The following is a 13,262-nucleotide window of genomic DNA, read 5'->3' on the forward strand; positions in this document are numbered from 1 at the left end:
GTGGGTTGGCTGCTGGTTCTTCTCAGTTTTGCTCTCCCACCTGCTATGTCCTGGGACCTGCTGATCCCTTTCCCCAGATGCTCTTTCTCCTCCACCCGATCAAAGGTCACCTCCTTTGACAAACCTTAGCACACTGCACGCACCCTCGACCCTGATGTCTGCCCCACTGCCCTGAATCAGGTTGGTTACCCATCCTGTGGGCTAGCTTGGAGGTGAAAAGGCCATGACCATGAATGGGTGAGTGATCTACCATGTTCCCAGGGGACTGGGAACCCCGAGGCCAGACCACATCCTTGTGACCGTCAGTGCCCTGGGACCTGGGGACCTCAGCATCCCTGGTCAGCCTGGGAAGTTGTATAAACGACTCACACTGCACCTCCTCTTGGGTCCTACAGGCCAGGCCTGGGCAAGGGTGAGGGTGAGTCCGGGACTTGCTCTCAGCTGATTAAACTAGTTCTCCTTTGCTGTAGATCAAATACTCTAAAACTTTGCTGCTTTACGCACCACCATGTAGTGTCTCACAGTGTCTGAGGACCAGGATCTTGGAGGGGCTGTGCTGAGGGTTCAGGCTCATGTGTCTCATGAAGAGGCAGCCAAGCTATTCCCGGGGCCGTGGTCTCGGAGCCTCGAGTGGGGCTGGAGGATCCACTCCCAAGCTCGCCCCCACGGCTGCTGGCAGAAGGCTTCAGACCCCCGGATGGGGACCTGTCCAGAGGGCTGCCAATTGTCAATGACACTGCTTATCCCAGAGTTAGCAAATCACGAGGGAGGAGGAGAGAGAGAGAGAGGAAAAAACCAAATGCCTTCTACAGTCTAGTCTCTGAGCCACAGGCCATCAGTTCTGCCTCCTAATTCCATCACTTTGATGAGAGGCCCTGAGTCCAGCCCACACCATAGGAGGGTGTGACACCTGGAGGTGAGGTCACTGGGGACGACTTGCTGGTGCTCCCACAGCAACAGCGACAGCAACAGCGCAGGACATTGGACCGGACAAGCCCAATGCTGTGGATGCTGCCGGACGCAGTCTGCCTGGAGGAAGAGGCTGAGCTGGCCACACAGCAGGGCCCCAGGTGGGGCAAAGGTATGAGCAAAAGTCAGAGGTGGGAATCATGGCCATGACCCCTGACCTGGCTGGGAGGCAGTACAAGGTGACCATCAGACTTAGGGCACCTGAATAGGAGATGGGGGGAAGGGGAAAGCCTGGCTGGGACAGAGGGAAGGGGATCCCCCCTCTTTCACAGCAACCTTGCAGGCCCCATGTCGAAGACATCAGTCACACGAGGTAGGAGCAGAGAGCCTGCTCTCAGAGGAGGGCTGCCTGGAGAGCTACCCAAATAGAAATATCCACACTGGACTTTGTGTGAACAAAAATGTCCTTTTATGTGTTGAGTGCTGACACTGGGGTGTTTTTTAAGTAGTTGACCTCCCCATCGATACAGCGAGCCAGGAGCTGCACAGCAAGGGTCCAATATTCCACAGCACCTGCTACCTGACACCCCCTCAGGGCTCCCAGCCTGCCCGAGGGGCCTTGCCTCGGAAGATCTCCCACCCAACACACTGGCCAATTCAGACAGCCCGAGGACCACAGGACTTGTCAGGCGTGGTAGAGAGGCTCAGAGGCCCTCAGGGTTGGGCGGAGCTGCGGTCTCCTCCTGAAATCAGGCTGCCCTTTGACCTGGGAGAAGTTCTCAGACATCATTATCCGCGGGGGACAAAGAGCCTGCTGGGGCCCAGGTGCCGATGATGGGTGGGACAGGGGTCAGCCAGCACAGCTCTGCCAGCAGCCACGTGGCCGGCCCAGCCTCACCCTCTCAGGGGGGCTGGGCTTTGCTAGGTATCAGGAGGGGGCGAGGCGGGAACATGGGGGCTGCTGAGCGAGCAAAGCAGAGAGGAGGGAGGGGCAGGGCACTTGTGGGTGAGAATTACTGGGGAGGGTCAGGGTCGAGGTGAGGTTTAGGGGACAGGAGGCTGAGGTTTAGGCCTTTGTGCAGCAAACTTCTATTGAGATAGAGGTGGGGCAGGCAGACAGGGTCCCTGACGATGCCTCCTGGCCTGCTGTCTGGGGGAACTGATGTCCAGTCAAGAAGTCAAGAATTGATCCCCCAGGTAGGAAGGAGCCCTGGGAGGTGCTTGAGCTGGAGCGGGTCATGAGCCGGGTCAGAGGGGCGGTGGATGCCTGGCTGTCTGTCTTAGTGACCCCAGGGGAGGGCAGAGTCAGGTCCCTGTGCCACTTTCTAAGAATCTAGAGTCCAGGTGGATGCTTCCCAGTTGCACTCTGTCTCTCTTACAGATGGTTGGCAGGGCCATGCTCCCTCCTGAAGCTCTGGGGGAGGATCTGTTTCCTTGTCTTTTCCAGCTTCTAGAGCTACATGTATTCCTTGGCTCATGGGTCCCTTCTTCATCCCCAAAGCCAGTAGAGAAGCATCTTCAAATCTCTTTCTCTGTTCCCATTGTCACATCACGTTCTCCTTTCTAGAGCTAGTCAAGTCTCTCTCTGCCTGTGTTATAAGGATACATGTGATTCCATTTACAGCCCATCCAGATAGTCCAGGATAATCTCATCTCAGGATCCTTAGTTTAATCACATAGGCAAAGACCCGTTTTCTCCACATATAAGGTCATATTCACAGGTCTAGGCATTAGGACATGGATATCTTTGGGGGGCCACCTTTTTAGCCCACCGCAGATGCCGAGCAAACTATTTATTCTCTTGGAGCCTCAGATTCCTCGTCAGGGAAAGTTATGTATGCAAATGTATGTAAATTAGGAGACTTGATCTGCCCCTGAACCACAAACTGGGGAAGGCAGAAGCCTGAAGAGCATCTTTTCTTGGGCAGATGAGTCCTGACCCTACTCCTTCCCTGTGTGCTCCTCCGCTCCAAGCTAGCCAATGTCCATGGCAGGCCAGGGCTGTGTGGGGAAAGGAGCCCCAGCTGGGAATCCTATGACTTGCATTCAAATACCAGCTCTTCCAACGAGACCTCCAAGGTCACTTACCATATCTGGAATATTTTGCGTTTCCAAGAAACTCATGTATGTTAGTCCTGCCTTGGGAGAGGGTTGGGCAGGGACCTCTGAGGTCCCTGTGCTCTGAGATATGATGATTACAGACCCTCACATTCGTGGTATCTTCCTATTGCTAAAGAATCTCGGTCCCTCTCCTAGTAACAGCGATGATTTTCACTGAGCCCCTGGGAGAAGGGCCATCTCTCAACGGAGCGGCAGAGGCTGCTGGAGGTCCATTGTTGGCGGAGGGGAGAGCATCCTTGTTTCTTGCTTGCTTCCATCCAGGCCCACTGGTCTAGACCAGGGTCAGCAAACTACACTCTGTGTCTGAACGACCTATGGGCTAAGAATGACTCGTACAGATGAACGTCTGCCATCATTTGATTGCAGGGGATGCTGACTGAGCCCCAGTTAGGTGAAATGTCACTCTCCAAAAATTCTGCCCTTCTCAAGAGTAGACCTGTAGTACAAAAAAAACTGTATTCAATTATTTACTCTGATTTTTGTCAACTAAAATTTTGTGGACATTTCTTTCCTCTTTTGTTAAATAAATACTGCATAAAGTCCTCCATTTCCTCTTGGCCTGTAAAACCCCCATCAGCCCCCACTAATTGGCTGCCCTACATTCCACTCAAATCACTCTCAAGCCATCCCCAGATCCACCCTGCACTTTGGAGCCAGAAGGACCTCCCCAGTGTGGGTCTGACAACATCAGTCCCCTGATGAAACTGCCCAGTGGATTCTCTGTGCCCTCAGGATGCCTCTGGCCCCTTAGCCGGCTTACTGCCCTTGCAGTGTGGGCTCTGCCTTCCTTGCCAGCTGCTCCCTACCCTCCTCCAGCCTTGCTGAGCTTCTGCCAGTTCCCTAGAATATCGAGCTTCCCCTAGTGCCAGCATTTTGCAACAAGGTCTTCCCTCTGCTGGAAAGACCTGTTACCCAAATGTCATTCGTCTTGGTCTTTCAGGAGTCCTTTCAGACACCACCTCCTCCAGAAAGCCTTCCCTGATCCCACCCCCTCCATTTGGTCAATTCCTGACTGTATTTCTTCCTCTTCAACATCATCCTGTCAGATTCAACCTGCTTCTGCAGACTTTCAGGGTCTTCTAATCTTGCTTATCTCGGGTAAAGATTTGCTTTACACCCTTCTTTGTCTCCTGCATGTTCTGTGTCAAAATCCTTGTGTGGGTTGCTGATTTTAAAGCCCCACAACGCCAGGCTGAGAGTGGAACCTGGAGCTGCCAGGATACCTCACCCTAGGGTTAGCTCCCATCTGGAACAGCTACTCTTCCCTGGCCCGGCCCACCCTGGTCTGCTTGTCATCCTCATGCTCATGAACTAGGCTGACACTCAAGGGCGTAGGCCTGGGCCAGCTTGGGACTTAAGTGAAGCCACCGGAGAGGGAACTGGTGCATGAATATCACTCCTTCTTGCTAACTCAACCTCAGCTCCTGATAACCAATGCTTCCTTCTCTCCAGGGCCACCCTTTAAAGTATGCGGTTTATACCATTGACCTCAGAACCAGCCAGGACTTTGCAGCTATTATAGAGCATAGGCTCTGAAGCCAGAATACCTGGACTTAAATCCTGGCTCTGCCTCTTACTAGCTGTGTGATCCCGGGCAAGTTTTTAAACCTTTGTGCCTCCATTTCTTCAACTGTAAAATGAGACAAATTACAGTAGTATCTACTCCATAGAGTTGTTTTGAGGCTTCAATAAATCCACACAGGTAATATACCTGAAACCAGAACTGGCAGACAATACGCACTGAAGTTTAGCACCTGTTACTACCTGCTGTAGTTCATGAAAGCTGCTGCTTCTCCTTTTGGAAAAGTAAGGACTGCGCCACCCTACCTCCAGTCTTCCAATGCTTCCCCCACAGAACATCACTTCCCATCACCCTCCAGAAACTACAGATTCCTCCTGCAGTTTCTCTGAGATGCACTGTCATCTCCTCAGTGCAAAGCGGTTCAACAGTGATTCTCCAAGAGTGGGCTTCAAACCAGCAGCTTTAGCGTCCACCCAGGAACTTGTTAGAAATGCAGATTCTCAGCCCCACCCCAGACATACTGAATCAGAAATTCTGGGGGTGGGACCCAGCAAGCTGTGATTTACCAAGTCCTCCAGCTGATTCTTTTTTTTTTTAAATCTTTATTGGAGTATAATTGTTTTACAATGGTGTGTTAGTTTCTGCTTTATAACAAAGTGAATCAGTTATACATATACATATATCCCCATATCTCCTCCCTCTTGCATCTCCCTCCCACCCTCCATATCCCACCCCTCTAGGTGGTCACAAAGCACCAAGCTGATCTCCCTGTGCTATGTGGTTGCTTCCCACTAGCTATCGATTTTACATTTGGTCGTGTATATATGTCCATGCCGCTCTCGCACTTTGTCCCAGCTTACCCTTCCCCCTCCCCATATCCTCAAGTCCGTTCTCTACCTCTGCATCTTTATTCCTGTCCTGCCCCTAGGTTCTTCAGAACTATTTTTTTTAGACTCCATATATATGTGTTAGCCTACAGTATTTGTTTTTCTCTTTCTGACTTACTTCACTCTGTATGTCAGACTCTGGGTCCATCCACCTCACTATAAATAACTCAATTTCGTTTCTTTTTATGGCTGAGTAATATTCCATTGTATATATGTGCCACATCTTCTTTATCCATTTATCTGTCAATGGACATTTAGGTTGCTTCCACGTCCTGGCTATTAGAGCTGCAATGAACAATGTCGTACGTGACTCTTTTTGAATTATGGTTTTCTCAGGGTATATGCACAGTAGTGGGATTGCTGGGTCATATGGTAGTTCTCTTTTTAGTTTTTTAAGGAACCTCCATACTGTTCTCCATAGTGGCTGTATCAATTTACATTCCCACCAACAGTGCAAGAGGGTTCCCTTTTCTCCACACCCTCTCCAGCATTTATTGTTGGTAGATTTTTTGATGATGGCCATTCTAACTGGTGGGAGGTGATACCTCATTGTAGCTTTGATGCATTTCTCTAATGATTAGTGATGTTGAGCATCCTCTCATGTGTTTGTTGGCAACCTGTAACTCCAGGTGATTCTGATTTACAGGAAAGTTTGAGAACCACTGCAGCGGAGTGTAGCATAGTGGTGTATTTTGTTAGCTCTGGCCCAGAGTGACTGCACCCTCCTCCAGGAAGTTGTTCCTGATTTACCCAGAACCCCCTTTCATTGACCCCCGCCAACTTCCTCCCTGCATTGCAGTCATTTGTGCCCAGAGTGCCTCCCCAGATTGCAAGTTCCCTGAGAGCAGGGTTGAGTCTCACCTATCTCCGTGCCTGCACTGGCCTTTGCTTAGAAAGATAAGCTAAATCAAGCACACCGCATCTCCAGTTTCCTCTGACTGAGGCTACTATTACTGGGCTTCTGCTCTCTGGGACCGTCGCTCACATTGTGGTTTTCCTCTGGGTATGTTTTCATCTCCGTGCTGGGATGCCTCTTTGTCACTCCTAGTGTCCTCCAGTTTTAATGGTTACTCGGGACATTTTACCCTTCCCTCCCTCATTATGTTTGTTCAAACCTGTTGGACACGTTGCCCCACCTCCTGGTAAATCTGGCCTCCCAATTTCTGTTCCAATCATATCTCTTCTATTGATAACATTTGTCAAGTACTAGATACTAGGCCCTGTGCTGGGCACTTCGTTCATTCTTTTAGCCCTTACAACAACCCTAGGAAAGAGATACTTTACTTATTCCCACCTGGATGGAGCATAGGGATACTGAGGCCTGAACACAGTACGTAACAATCACATGTCATCTGTGTCACCTTGTGGGCTTCTGAACAAGACTGCATTTGAAGAAAAGAGTTCACTGCTAAGGAAAGCTGGGAAAACTACTGATGAAAAGTGATTGTCTTTTTTAAAAATATAATTAACATATAATATTTGTGGGCTTCCCTGGTGGCGCAGTGGTTAAGAATACGCCTGCCAATGCAGGGGACACGGGTTCGAGCCCTGGTCCGGGAAGATCCCACATGCTGTGGAGCAGCTAAGCCCATGAGCCACAGCTACTGAGCCCACGTGCTGCAACTACTGAAGCCCACGAGCCTAGGGCCTGTGCTCTGCAACAAGAGAAGCCACCGCAATGAGAGGCCCGTGCATCACAAGAGTAGTCCCCGCTCGCCACAACTAGAGAAAGCCCACGTGCAGCAACGAAGACCCAATGCAGCCAAAAAATATATATGTAATATTTGTTTCAGGTGTACAGCATGATGATTTGATATATGTATATTGTGAGATGATCACCACAATGAGTCTAGTTAACATCCATCACCACACATAGTAATTGTCTTTTTTTTTTTTTTTTTGCGGTACGCAGGCCTCACACTGTTGTGGCCTCTCCCGTTGCGGAGCACAGGCTCCGGACGCGCAGGCCCAGTGGCCATAGCTCACGGGCCCAGCCGCTCCGCGGCATGTGGGATCTTCCCGGACCGGGGCACGAACCCGTGTCCCCTGCATCGGCAGACGGACTCTGAACCACTGCGCCACCAGGGAAGCCCAGTAATTGTCTTTTAATGTGTCTGTTTCTTCCCCCAGAATGCAGGCTCGCAGAGAGTAAGGACTGCACCCCCAGATCAGCACAGGGCTAGGAGGGTCTCCAGAAAGGTGAGCAAGAGGGAGGGATGGATAACAAAGCACGCACGAGGAGCTCTCAGTATGAGGGGAGATTTACTCCCCATCCCTTCCCTGCAGGGGAAAGGTCCTGGGAGACTTGAGTAAAAAACTTACAGATGGAATGATGCAAGGGGCACTTTCTGTATGTTTTGCAATAAAAACTTGCTAAAATGGGGCAGGGATTGTTCTGAAGGCTGGTTCCCAAGTGTTTCAGGCCTATTCCTCTCCAGTCGGCCAGACCTGTCCCACAAGACAGGGCCAAAGGCCACTACTGAGCCCGTACCCCCAGGTCAGGCATTAGAGCTGGAGGTCAGTGCTCCTGGGTTCTTGTCTGAAACCTGAACTTATCTTCAATCATCTCTTTGTGCTTCAGCCCTACCTCCATGTCACCAAGTCCTAGAGATTCTAAGGCCTCAGCATCTCTCCAGCACGCCCTTCTTTTTTTTTTTTTTTTTTTTTGCGGTACGCGGGCCTCTCACTGTTGTGGCCTCTCCCATTGCGGAGCACAGGCTCTGGACGCACAGGCTCAGCGGCCATGGCTTACGGGCCCAGCAGCTCCGCGGCATGTGGGATCTTCCCGGACTGGGGCACGAACCCGTGTCCCCTGCATTGGCAGGCGGACTCTCAACCACTGCGCCACCAGGGAGCCCCAGCCCTCCCTTCTTACATTTCACCCACCACTGCTTTAGTTCAGTCTACATCCTCAGCACCTCTCCCTTCCTTCCTCCCTTTCTCCTTCCCTGCCTCCTTCTTCCTTTCTTCCTTCCAACATTAGCCAAGTCCCTCCTGTGAGCCAGGCCCGGTGTCGGGCACTGGGACACAGAAAGCACACTAATTCTACCTTTGCCCTCAAGTAGCTGCTTCTCTGCAGGACATGTGTATAGACACTCAGAGTTATAGATGCTCTGAAAGAAAGAAGCTAGGGGTCTAATGGGGACACAGAGGTGGAGAGGGTCCTCCTAGGGCCATTACCCTCCAGACCCACTCTCCACCTTTCTCTACCGTAAACTCTGCCTGGATTCTCTGTATAGACTGTGTCATTGGGCTCCTTTACCTTCTGGCCATTGGAAAGTCCTGGCAGAAGATGGGAGGGAGGGAGGGACAGAGAGTGACCTTGCTAGGTCACTATGGGCTGTCTGTGCCACAGCTGCCATCAGGCAACCCTCCCCACACACCTCCCACTCCAGCTGGCCTCCTCCCTTTGCCCTTCAGGCCACATGCCCCCCAAAATGTCACTGGCCTTGGGGTACTGCACCATCCCTTGAATTTTTCCCTGTATCCTGCCTACACCTTTGCAAACAGTCTTTGTATTAAACTTTCCTCAAATTACCCAACTACAGCTATGCTGTTGCCTGTGGGGACCCTGACTAGTACAGGGCAGAGGTAGTCAGGAAGGGCCATGGAGGTGACACTGAAGGTGTTCTTACCTGGACAGTGATCCTTCTAAAGCCAAAACTGACCTTATGTCATCCCTGCTAAAGCCCTTTGTGGCTCCCCATTTCTCTGAGGATAAAGTGCAGACTCCTTAGCCTGGCACCTGAGACTGTACACCGTCTGGCCCCGATGGACAAGCAGCATGTGGTGAAATCACTCAGACGGGGGACAGGAGAGATTTAGAAGGGAGGGACGGAGTCCCGGGAGGGAGAGAGTTCCGCGCCCCAAAGCAGCCCTGCCTGGCAAATTCCTGGATGGGGAAGGAGGAGGTGGGTGACATGTGGCACCGCAAAGCCACACCAGGCCCCCCTCCCCTTGCCATCACCTCTGTCCTCCAACCCTCCAAGTGAGCCCAGCACCGGGAATGAGTTTGACCCAGACAAGCCCTAGCCTTGGGCCATGAGAACTGGTTCAAATCCCAGCCCCAGCATTGACATCTGGCAAGCTTTTTGGGTCTCTGAGCCTGAGTTTTCCCAACTACAAAATGGCAACAACCTCACAGGGCTATGAGAGAAGCTTAAAGGAGGAAAAGGATGGGAATTTCCTTTTGTCAAGCAGCTCCAGTGTTAGGAACTCCCCGTCTCCCCCATCCCACCCCAGCCTTGTGAAGCAGAGAAAGCACATGGACTTGGGGCTCAGGAAGACTTGGATGTGAATCCCAGCTTCGCTACTTAGTCACCGTCTCATCTTGGACAAATCCCTTTATCTCCCTGTACCTCATTCACAAAGCAGGGTGGTAATCACTCCTGGCAGGGTGGCTACGTGGACCGGGTGAGCTCACACAGGCCAGGACCTGCATGGAGCAGAGCGCTTGTAATTGTTTGTTTCTGCCTTTTGCCCTGTGCCTCTCTTAGGACAGGTGTCCTCTCTGCCTTGCGGACCGGCCACTCACCTCCTCCTCTGTGCAGTGGAGGGGCTGAGGCTGCCATCACTGTTAGGGGTCTCAGAGGTGCCAGTAGCCAACCCCTCACAAACCGTAAAACTGCACCCATAATTCCTAATGGCAGCACAACCTTCCTGACTGAAGGGGGCGATGGGACGTGCCACCTTTGGGGAAGCCCACCCTGGTCAAACCCAGCTTGGTGGCTTGATTTGACCTCTCCATCTGGGGTTTGGCCAAAGCACTGTGGGAAAAGCCCTGGGTTGGGACATGATGCAGGAAAGGTGACCCAGGTCCTGGAGCTGTCCTGCCCACACTCTGGCAGGAGCAGCAGAGCAGTGCATTAGGACGGGCATAGAGGGGTGCTGGAATGAGTGGGGAGGGGCCAGGAGAACTCAGTGCCTGGTATGAGCTCCCCATACCCGCCTCGTGCAGGAAAGAGCAGTCATCCCAGGACACAGAAAGCTGCTAAGAAACATCCTCTCTGGGTTACTCTACCTCTGGGTCTGGTTTTCCATCCAAGCCAAAGTGGAGCGAGCTGTTTAAGCAGGAGCCCTGGGCATGGCAGCTGGGGACCAACGGGAGGGAGTTGTCACTCTGTGAGGTGACCCAGAAGGAAGCAAGTGCCCCTCTCAGCCCTCGGACTTGCCTCAGCATCCTTTGGTGAATATTCCCATGTATGTGAGAAAGGCCCAAATTGGGACTATGTGTTATTGCCCCATCCCAAGCCCTCACACCACCAAACCACCCACCCACCTGATCTTTCTAACCCTCCAATCTAATCAAGGTGCTCTGGTCATACTCCTCCTTTGGTCCCGTGCCACAGGGTGAAGCCCAGGTGGGATTACACGGCCCCTCAGATCTGGTCCTATCAACCTCTCCAGCCTGATCTCCTCCCCTGCCTGCATCCCTCTTCCAGCATCCTTCCTCCAGCCATATCAGGGTGCTCATGGTTCCCACCTCCAGGCCTCTGCTTAGGCTGTAGCCTCTGCCTGAAGGCCTTCTCCTTCCTTTCTGCTGGGCAGAATCCTACTCTTCATCTCAGGTCCAGCAGCAAATGTCGTCATCTCTCAACCTTCTCAATTACCATTCCCTCCTCGGTGCTCCCCCATAGCACTTTGTCCATGACTTTGTTGTACTTATTCACTGGTCAGTCCACTGTTAACTGAGCCACAAATCTGAGCCAGGCCTGCACCGGGGCACAGAGTGATGAAGTTCCTGCTGATCCTGGGATAGCTCCTGGCCCACGGGAGAGGCAGACACTGCAGACAGTGACAGCACAGAGGAAAGGACGGAACTCGGCACAGCCTCCCACATTGCACTGCACCATAGCCTGGCTGTCTTGCTGCAACCACTGACTTGGGGACACTGCCTCTGGGTTGGGGCTCCTCAATGTCTGATTACCATCTGTGTCCCAATGAGAGCCGGGCCCAGGAAGGTGCACAGGAAAAATGTGCTGAAGTAGATGAACCTGGGATCTGAATGTTTCAAAGGGGACTTGGTCTTGATCCAAAGTCTTGCCATTTCAGTAGCTTACTTTCATAGCACAGTGGTGACACCCTTCTACATTCTGTGGTTTCATTTGCTCCTCAAATATGGGATAAGAACCGTCACCTCCATTTCATGATGCAGAAACTAAAACCTGGGCTGGGAAGATGACTTGCCCGAGGACACACTGCAAGTCAATGGGACAGGAAAGGCCAGAATGCAGGCCTCCTGCCTCCCAGCCCAAGCTCTGCCCCTTAGATCATACTATGAGGGGAGTGGGTGAGCCATGAGTTCTAGCCCCAGGCCTCCTCCACAGGTGACCCGTCTGGAGAAGGCACAAGCCACACACTGACTTGGGGTCCTTCCAGGCCAGTAGGAGTCTTGCTTCCAAGGGGACCCAAAACACCTCTGGGGAAAGGACTGAAGAATTCACGGCACCTTCAGCATCCACCTTGTTGCACTGCTCTTTCCCCAGAAATACATCACACCTGTCCCAACCTCCCAGCCTTCGCACATACCAGACCCCTATGTCCCCTGCAAACCTGGAAGCCACTAGCTTTACCTCAGTTTCCTAAAAGGCACCAAGCTCTTTTCAGCATCAGAGCCTCATCACATGCTGGTCTCTCTATCTGGAATGCTTTTCCTTCTACTCAGCCAACTCATGCCTCGGGGCTCCATGACTTTTTCTCAAGGTTTACTCCTAAGGCCTTGAGTGGGTTGAACAAACGGCAGTGTTTCTAGGTCCCATCAGTGACATTTGTCACATGCTGCCTTGGAACTGTGACTTCTGACAAGAAGAGATGGTAAAGACTTCAATGGCAGAGACTCCCTCTCCTCTTATGCTGTGAGCCCACACCCAGTTTGCTCAAGCTGTCCCCAAGGAATCCGTCTCTTCACTCACATGCTTTTTGCCCACACACCTCCCTTTACCCTCCACATCCAATAATTCATTCCACCACATTCCAGTAGATCTCACCTCCTCCTGCACTTTTCTCCAGACCAGGCCTTCTTTCCATCCTTCCACCACCATCCGAGCTCAGGGATCATTCTCTCTCACCTGGGTCCCTCCCGCAGGCTCCTCACTGCCCCCTAGCCTCTAGCCTCTCCCCACACTATGGCTGAAGGATTCTTAAAAACATAGGTGACCACTGGCATTTCCCTACTCGAAGCTATACCCCCTAATGTCTCAAGAGTGGCAGTCAAGAACCTTCCTAAGATCTAGTCCCAGTCTCATATCCCACAGCTGCCTGGGCTCCAGACACTGCAGGTGCCCTAACCCTGCCCCAAACATGCTGCCTTTTCTAAGACTTTATGCCTTACCCCTACACCCTCCGTCGTCTACAAAACTACTCATCAAAGGGCAATGAAAATAATTTTGGAACACTTTCTATGTACCTGGCACTATACTATTTTTTTCACTTTACCTCATTTAGTTCTCAAAGCACATCACAAAATAAGTGTTATTGTTCCCATTGTACAGATATGGAAACTGAGGTTCAAGAAAGGGAGGGCCAGAACTGGGCTCCGGGTTTGCCTGATTCCAGCTCTGCTGTGCACTAATCTCTCTGGGAAGTTCACCCAGCCCCCGGCCCGCAGCCCAATGAAAGGACCTCTCTCCTCTTGGTCTATAGCCAGAGGTTTCTCTCTTGCCCTAGCATTGCTGCCAGCATCCGTATGGCTGCCTCTCACTAACGTGAGCACCCCCAGGGCAGGGCCGAGACTGACTGGTTTGGGTCCCCAGCACTCAGCAGTGTATAGATTCTCGGCGAAGTTTCTACAGAAACAGATGGAAAAGTAGAGGCAGCGTGAGGGC

The sequence above is a fragment of the Lagenorhynchus albirostris genome, chromosome 9, assembly GCF_949774975.1.
Source record: "Lagenorhynchus albirostris chromosome 9, mLagAlb1.1, whole genome shotgun sequence".
NCBI lineage: Eukaryota > Metazoa > Chordata > Mammalia > Artiodactyla > Delphinidae > Lagenorhynchus > Lagenorhynchus albirostris.